General features: G+C 44.6%; 1 long non-coding RNA gene across 2 annotated transcripts; it reads left to right on the forward strand.

Moving 5' to 3' along the window:
• Positions 1-2,222: 2,222 nt before the first annotated feature.
• On the forward strand, positions 2,223-3,670 carry LOC143804110 (uncharacterized). 2 transcript variants are annotated; one of them, XR_013220974.1, is made up of 2 exons: positions 2,223-2,847; positions 2,889-3,670. It is a non-coding gene; the product is annotated as an uncharacterized LOC143804110 (long non-coding RNA). The 2 variants fall into 2 exon arrangements; XR_013220973.1 differs by having other exon boundaries at positions 2,930-3,670.
• Positions 3,671-9,229: the final 5,559 nt, after the last annotated feature.

Raw genomic sequence — 9,229 nt, forward strand, 5'->3', positions numbered from 1 at the left:
TGATAAGGACAAAAGGATCAATATTGAAAAATGTAAGAGCATTGGCTGTTGATAACAAGTGAATCCTGGGCACTATTTATACATATGTGTGAAGTGTCTGGGCTTGACAATTTTTCCTCTAAGATGGCGCACAGACCCATTGATAATGTCCTCAAGGTAGGATATGATCGGAGTCTAACAGATCTCAATCTTAGATCCGTGACTTTCACATGTGGGAATAATTCATTTCATGTGGACGTTTCACACTGTTTGCATTAAACCTAACTAGACAATGAACACTGATGTTGCTGAAACATGAAATTAAAACGTGCAGTAAATTCAAAAGAGAAGTGAGCCCTGAAACTGGGTCAGCAACGGTGAGAAACGGGCACACATGGACAGCACACACCTTTCAAGGTTGTCAAGAATTGTACTTGCTTGAGTGTCATTCCTGGTCTCCTGTTATAGGCATTTCTAATACTGAAAATATTTAAAACACTTTATAGGAAAAATAAAACACAATTGGGAGCAGTTAAACATTTTGTGGAAATACATTATTGCAATAAAGGAAAGGGTTAATAAGACTATCAAAGAGGGGATTAAAGGAAAAAGCTGCTGTTACTGGATTCCGAAAGTCAACTCCAAATTTTAAGAGATTTGTTATATTAAATTACTGATTGTTGCAATTATGTGAATAGTGTCAAATATACAGAGCCAGTGGGAGGGGAGGGTCACGCAGATCCCACCGCTGCCACCAAGTTGTCAAGGAACAGCACTCTGCTGCCTCCATTCGTTGGTTAATTGCATATTGCCAATTATTGGGGAACTCCCAGTGACTGGATAGTAAATGATTTAGATGAAGGAATTGAGGGTAAACTGATTAAATTTGGTGATGACACAAAGCTAGGAGGGATAGCTAATACTAGAGAGAGAGAGGAGTCAAAAATATATAAATAAACTGGAGCACTGGGCAGCAACTAACAGAATGGTTTATAACATGGAAAAATGCAAAGTACTACATCTGGGCAATAAAAATGAAAAAAGCATTTACAAAATGGGAGGAATACGGCTAAGCAACAGCACATGTGAAAAAGACTTGGGTATACTAATAGATCACAGACTGAACATGAGTCAACAGTGTGATGCAGCAGCAAAAAAGACAAATGCAATTCTGGGATGTATTAACAGAAGCTACAGTCTAGATCACGTGAACTCATTATTGCCCTCTACTCCTCTTTGGTCAGACCTCACCTGGATACTGGGTCCAGTTTTCAGCACCGCATTTTAAAAAAGACATCACCAAACTGGAGCAAGTTCAGAGAAGAGCGACCAGAATGGTGACCGGTCTGCAAACCTTGTCCTATGAGGAACGGTTACAGGATTTTGGAATGTTTAGCTGCAGAAATGAAAACTGAGAGGAGACTTAATAGCTGTCTGCAAATATCTCAAGGGCTGTCACCGTGTAGAGGGATCATCTTTATTCTCATTTGCACAAGGCAAGACTAGAAGCAATGGGATGAAACTGAATGGGAGGAGACACAGATTAGATATTAGAAAAATGTTTTGACAGGGTGATCAATGAGTGGAACAGGCTGCCACGAGAGGTGGTGAGTTCTCCTTCAATGGAAGTCTTCACACAGAGGCTGGACAGACATCTGTCTGGGATGATTTAGTGAATCCTGCTTTGAGCCGGGGGTTGGACCAGATGACCCAGGAGGTCCCTTCCAACTCTACCATTCTATGATTCTAAATACACCACTGTCATAGAAAAAATAAAAATGCTTAGAGAGATGTTAGAGCTTGCAGTCTGTGTGGCTGATCCCCTCCTTTGGCATTAGCCGTTAGGAGTTTCCTTGGTTACCTAAGAGATGTTGTCAAGGTGAAAATGTATTTTCTTATATACCTTTTATACTTTTATAAATCTTTATACACTTTTTGTACTGTTATACTTTTATACTGTGAAACAATAAGTTTTTCCTATCTGCTAGCTAATGCAAATGTAATTGTATCTAAAGATGGCTGCCAGTGTTCATTGTTCATTTCAGTTTAGAATGTGAAGAGTTAAGTTTATTTCTCTTGAAAAAGATAACTCTGGAATGTGAAGAAAGTAACCATCAAAGATGTCCTGACGAATGAGAGAGAGAGACTGAGCACTAGATGTATGCTGCTTAAACTCCGCCTAATGCATTCCTTTTTCCTAAACAATAGTACTGTGTATTCAATAAAAAAAAAAAATAAAGTAGTTGCTGCTCGGCTCTGGACACAGGTGAACGCAAGAGCGTCAGCAAAGATTGAATCAGCTACGTGTCTGAATCATTTCTTTTTCCGGTACCAGAAGTTCTGCGTTCACATTACAATTTGGAATGACTGGTGAATGAGGATTAATTGTCGTTATTACGGCCCCGACAATTTTGGCAGCCCAACGGGGGGCGTGGCCAGCGATCCGAGACTCTCTGGACCCATGCCTGGATGTCTGTGGATGATACCCGTAGTGGCTGACCTCGAGGACTGATCACCCTCCGTACACGGTAAGTGGCGATCATGTACACTGTATATGTCACACTTGCTAGTGTCTCAGCCGTTATTGGTTTGTCTGTAGTCTCCTTGGGTCCGGGAGGTGAATGATCGAGTGGTGAGATCAAACGTGATCCTGTGCCACGCTCTGAACCAGCAACTGAGAGAATGTCGCATTCTGTGCGATCTCTGTACACCACACCTTCTTCACCGGTCATTGTACTCCGTTCAACCACCCTGCCCGTGACTATTGTCTAGTAGTGAAGTGGAGTGAAAGATTGAGCTACTTGTAGAGTGTGGGGCAGCTTAGAGAAAGGGATAGGAGACGCAGCCTCTGTGATATTGTGCTGACAGGTAAATAAGGCGTTCCGTGAGGGGACCACCTGTCCAGGCAGGTAAATAAGGCGTTCCGTGAGGGGACCACCTGTCCAGGCAGGTAAATAAGGCGTTCCGTGAGGGGACCACCTGTTTATTAGGTAACTTAAGACGTTCCGTGAGGGGACCACCTATATTTTTGTGGAGGGGTTTCATTAGGAGGCTGCCTCCCGACTGTTTGGGATATCGTGGCAGGATAGTCTGTAATCACTGTGTTCAGGTTAGGGACAGGAAATATTGAGCGCGAGGCTCTTTTCCTAGTACGTCGAACGTGAGGCTCCGTACTGTGGAACTCAGCGTTGACGATCGCTGCCAGTGGTTTACTGCAGAAAACCATAGTATCCTGGGAGCCAAGCTGCGTATCTTAAAGTAGAAGTCCGTGCCCCACAAGTTAGATGAGGATGCTGTGGAAGTCAAGACAATGGTCACGGGAGGGCAAGAGACAGTCAAGAAGCTTATCTGCGAGTTGCGCGAAGCTTAAAGAACAAAGGATGAAAATAGGTTGATGGAGGGGAGGATCAGATAATGTAGAGCCCGTGTTTGGTTATAAAATGCCTGTGAACTGTGAGTTTACAGATTGTAAAATGGCCGCCGTGCCACTGATGATGAAAATGTAGTCTCAGCCACCGCCCTGTAATGGCGGCGGAAAGAGATCTCCAGAAGCGTAGGTGTGTCCTGTTTGTGTTGTGCAGAATCCAACCTGGGTGGAGACCTGCCTTGTGTGTGTGTACGGACCGTCCTTGGGGCTCCGCCCAGACCACGGAGGATTATAGGAAAGTTTTGTTGAAATTAAGTCTGAAAACTGCTGTAATTTGTGACTGTAGAAGATACGGAGCTTTGTATCAGTGCTGTGTACTGTAGTTAGTTCTCTCTTCTCCTTATCTACGCTACGTGCTAGAGACAGGGGGGGGCAAAGAGCTGGGCTCAATATTCTCCCTTGTGCGCTGTGGAATGCAGTGATCTTTCTTATCTCCGTGTTACTAGATGGGAGGGGCTGAGTGAATCCCTGCGCGACCTTGCTTGCAATTTTTCTCCTCGGCGCTGTGGGCTACGGGGGAGGGGGGGGGGCCATGTATTGCATTCTAAGTTTTCTCTGTCCTTGGTACAATACACACTGAGAGATTTATGTTTACAGCAATAAGTACTGTATGAAATTGAAAGTGAGATAGACCTGCCTAGTCCTAGATGAAAACTTGTAAGTAATTGAAAGATTGGTAAAAGGCACCAATATATTCTGGATTGCCGAGAAGTTCTATGGGCGTCTTATGGTAGTGTTTAAAGATCTGGGATTCCCATTGTAACAAAAAGCCCATTCATACCTTTTTGTAGTAGACCCGATATTAAGATTTCCACTCCGGATGATGCATTGCAAATAGTAAAAGGTTTTCAAAAGAATTGAGTCCAGCTTCACATTCCAATACGCCTTTAACCCCGTATGGGAATTTTATTATCTCCCCAGCCCCGCCATGCAAATTCTCAGATCAAGAGCTTGTTTTAATTAGAGTGGATGACAGACCCAATGAATATACTCTTATAAAACCTATCCCTGTGGGACCTTTCCCTGAAGTCACTGCTCAGTTCGTAATCTCTTCTATATGTTCGGTAAATTTACTGGGGGCAGATTTATTATCACAGTTCCGCTCCAGAATACAATTCCAAGATGATGGTCAGATGGTCCTTGCGTTATATAACTCCTATGCAGATGAATATAATGAGATGTGTATCCTACACGCCCTTCCCACAGTTATGATGGTCCTGATAGACCCAGATTCTCCCCCAATAATGCCTGTAGAACCAGTAAAAGTGTTTCTCAAACCTGGTACCCCTTTTTCTAAAGTCCATCAATACCCTTTGAAATATGATCAGGAGCAGTGTCTCAAAGGGCAAATACAAATGTTATTCGATAATGGTGCCCTGGTACCCTGTGTTTCCCCATGTAACACGCCCTTGTTTCCCGTTAAGAAAAAGACCCCACCCGGCCAACCCCCTGTGTACCGGCTGGTACAAGATCTACAGGTATTTAATGCAGTTACTGTTCCAGAAACTCCGGTGGTGCCTAAGCCACATACTCTTTTGTCCCAGATATCTCAGGATGCTGCTTGGTTCACAGTTATCGATCTTGCCAATGTCTTTTTCAGCATTCCATTACACCCAGATTGCCAGTTCTGTTTGCATTCATTTATCAGGGATGATAATTGACGTGGACAGTTATGCCAAAGGGGGGCCAGTCATAGTCCAAGAGTGTCAGGCCTACCTTGCCACTTATGGCCCCTTGCATCCAGGAGACGCTATGTCCACCCAAAAAGGGAATTTGCCCTGTGATACAGTGCTACACATTGCAGGCCCCGTATATGATTACAAGACACCCGAGCATTGCCGTACAGTATTGCAGACTGCCTTGCAGACAGAGCTCACCTATGCAGGACATGCTACAGGTGTGCTGTTTCATCTTCATGGAGACAAATAGAGACCTGTTGCTTATTACAGCGGCCGCCTGGATAGGGTGGCAAGAGGGAAGTCCCTCCTGTATTTGGACTGTGTTGTCTGTCCAGCTATTGCTACACAAGTCTTCAGAGATTGTTTTGGATTACCCACTGATGGTCCACACCCCACACAATGTATATAGTATCCCTAACCAAGTACAATCTAGCCACATATCCATGGCTGGACAGCTGCGACTTCGGTGTGCTATTCTCATGCCTACTAATGAGACTTTGAAAAGGTGCACTGTCCTAAACCCCGCTACTTTTCTCCTAGTTCCCCTGGATCCAAAGGGGGGAGGAGTAGGTGACATGAAGGTGACATGAAGGTGACATGAAAAAGGACACTCTTTTTCTTTCTAGAATGGATCCAGAGGAACAAGATTAGGTTTCCAAACCACATGATTGTCTAGAATTGATCTCTCAGGAAACGGCTGGTCTCTAGTGTGCCCATTCTAATGCTGATTTTGAGCTTTTTGTAGATGGATCCCGTCACCAAGATGACCAAGGACGCTACTGTACCAGATATGCTGTGGTCTCAGAACATGAGGTAATCAAGGCAGAGTTAATGCCAGCTCATATGTCTGCACAAGAAGCGTGCAAACTAGCAGAAGGTAAGACTGTAAATATCTACACTGATTCCAGGTATGCTTTTGGCATTACACACGATTATGGGCCTATCTGGAGAGCCAGGGCTTTCCTGACAGCAAATGGCCACCCCTCTAAACGTGCTGAGGCAGTCCAGCAACTTATGAATGCACTACAGTTTCCCACCCAATCAGGCATCATAAAGGTAAAGGCACATACCAAAGGCACTGATGGACGGACAAAGGGTAACGCACTGGCAGACCAGGCTGCGAAGAAAGCAGCAAGCACTCCTGTAGCCTCTCAAGTACATCACCTAGACACCCCACCATCTCCACTTGTGTTGAAAGACATCTTAGCCCGGTTACAAGAACAGGCAAGTAAGGAGGAGAAAAATAGGTGGCAAAAGATAGGGGCTTGCTCTGATACCGTTACCGGACTATGGGGGAGGGGTGAAAAGGTCTGCCTACCACAGGTACTGTACCCAATGATGGCACAGGTTCTGCACGGGAATGTGCACCACTCGAAGACGGCCATGTGTGACACCCTACAGAAACAATGGATTGCCCCCGGGTTTTCCACCTGCGCAGAAAGGCAGGTACAGAGCTGCATGATATGTGCCACACATAATCAGAGTAGGACAGTGAAAACCCCATCCAAACACACTCCCCGGCCCTTTAACCAATTCCAGAGACTGCAGAATGATTATATTCAGTTACCCAGGGTAGGGACGTATGAGTATGTGTTGGTCTGCATTGATTTATTTTCAGGTTGGCCAGAAGCCTACCCAGTTGCCAAAGCTACGGCTAAGACAACGGCGAAGACACTGATGGCTGAGATCATATGCAGGTATGGAGTTCCTGAAGTCATTGAGAGCGATCGGAGTTCCCATTTTACTGGAGAGATCATGTCAGAGGTAATGGCAGCACTGGGGGTAAGTCAAGCATTGCATACTCCATGCACAGAGTAGTGGAAGAGTGGAGAGACTAAATGGAACTCTTAAGCTTAAAATCCAGAAGGCAATGACAGAGACTGGTAAACCATGGACAGAATGCCTTCCTCTGGCTTTGTTTTCAGTAAGATATACCCCAAACAGGAAGACAGGACTGTCACCGTATGAGATTCTGTTTGGCAGGAGCCCCAATCTTGAATGTTTCTTTCCACAACAGTTGTAGCCCAAGTACCAGGGCTTGACTAGCTATGTGCAGGCCTTACATGGACACCTTGCCAAAGTGCATTTAACCGTTTTCAGTTCTCTTCCAGACCCAGACAAGGTTCCTGGACACCATCCCTATGTGCCAGGAGACCTGGTGTATGTGAAAAAGTTTGTGTGCAGAGATTGTCTCCAGCCGAGATTTGAAGGACCCCACACGGTGATCCTGGTCACCCCCACTGCAGTAAAACTTGAAGGAAAGAGCACCTGGATCCACGCTTCACACTGTAAAAGAGACCGAACCAGTGTTTAGTCACAGTAGTGACTGAAGGGAAATGTTGCTGTTGTTTTTGATCCTGGAACTGAGGGCCATCCTCGCCCCTACCTCTTCGGCCCCTATTGTAAATAAGAATTCTGGTCCCATTATTCTCTGGATAAACCTGACAGCCCCGGTGAATATCTGGCGATTTGATTTCTGTGATGTAGTCAAGTGCCTTGAGACTGAACGGGTGGTAGAGGGAATCATCCAGTTTTATATGTGTGGTACCAGAAATGACAACAATAACTGTTATTATTAGACAGATGCTGCTCGGAATACGGGAGATGATTGGGGATATAAACCTAGTGAAGCCATGTTCCCAAGGATGGGACGGGTAGGAGTCTTCGTGAGAGAATGCATCTAACAGCCCTTCTGCAACTACTTAGGGGCTGTAAATGGGGTAAAAGTTGTTACCCCCTCCTCCTGAATCTGGAGAACGCCCAATCTGCTGATCTGCAGACGTTCGTATTGGGAAGGAATTATAATTATGTATTTAGTGCTGGACCCCATGCGTATTTAGGTCATATACAACTCCAGGATATTAGCTCTAGACCAACCAAGGCCCCTGTTACCAGTACACCTAAAACAGGCCCAGGTGAGCGTTTGCAAAATATAGTTAATGAAGTGATCCCCATTCCAGGTCTCAGTTGGCAAGAGGTTTTCTCCATAGAAACACAAACAGCCCCAAGGAAAAACCTATGGTTAGAATGGGTGAGATACAATGTAAGAGTCCAGAATATCTCTGTAGGATGTATTGCTTGTTCTGCTGCGAATACACACCTATACACACATGCATTGCTTTTTCCTGATGACAACACCACCGCCTGTGTCATGAATCTGTTGAAAGGTTTGAAGTCCACTGATTGTCCAGATTATGTCCTACTAATTCATGAGAAACCCAAACTAAAGGTCCCAGGAGAAGTAACCGTATTAGCTGACAATTACACCTGCTATAATTTCCACGACACCACAGGTACACCAGTAGGGATCTTCAAGACAAGTTTCTGCAAAGAGAACAGTTCTCTAGATACTGATTTGCTAATTAAACATACACAATATATGTACACCAAAGATACCTGATGAACCTACCAGAAAGAGGAGAAGTTTTGACCAGCTCCACATGAGTTATGAAGAAGATCCACTAGTATATATTGATGCCATTGGAGTGCCAAGGGGGGTGCCTGACCAGTTTAAAGCCCAGAACCAGATTTATGCCAGCTTTGTTTCTATAATCCCACAGGTGCAGATTAATAAAAATGTTGAATGGATCAAATATATATATTACAGTGAACAAAGATTTGTCAATTATAGCTGTGATGCCTTCCAGGGTATAGTTGAGGATTTGGGCCCTAACACTTGTATGACCCGTGCTGCAACCCGACCTAAGAGAATTACACTGAATCCTGTCCAGACAAGATCACATGCAGTGACATAAGCTGACACAGGATTGTGGTTGGTGGATAGTGGGGACATTAACTTTTAGGAGTAGGCTGACAGTAATCCTTTTGGGAAGGAGCTGTAGACCAGCATGTCATGTCGCCCCCACCACCAGAGAACCAACCACATCAGGTAGGGTAAGACAGATACAGGAGTATTATCCCTGGAGGCCCTCTGACTAGCTAGCTACGCAAAAATAATTGGCTGACCCTGAGAACCAACCTTTCTCATTCTACAGACAAATAATGACCATATGATGGACGTATTAAGTGCACCTAGGCAGGCCTAGGTAGTTAGTGAGCACAAAAACAGGTGACGTGCTAGGACACAAATTAAGATTTTTTTGCAGATGTGACAAAAGGAGAGAGTGTAGAGCTATACTTTGGA

Source organism: Ranitomeya variabilis, chromosome 2 (assembly GCF_051348905.1).
Source record: "Ranitomeya variabilis isolate aRanVar5 chromosome 2, aRanVar5.hap1, whole genome shotgun sequence".
Lineage (NCBI taxonomy): Eukaryota > Metazoa > Chordata > Amphibia > Anura > Dendrobatidae > Ranitomeya > Ranitomeya variabilis.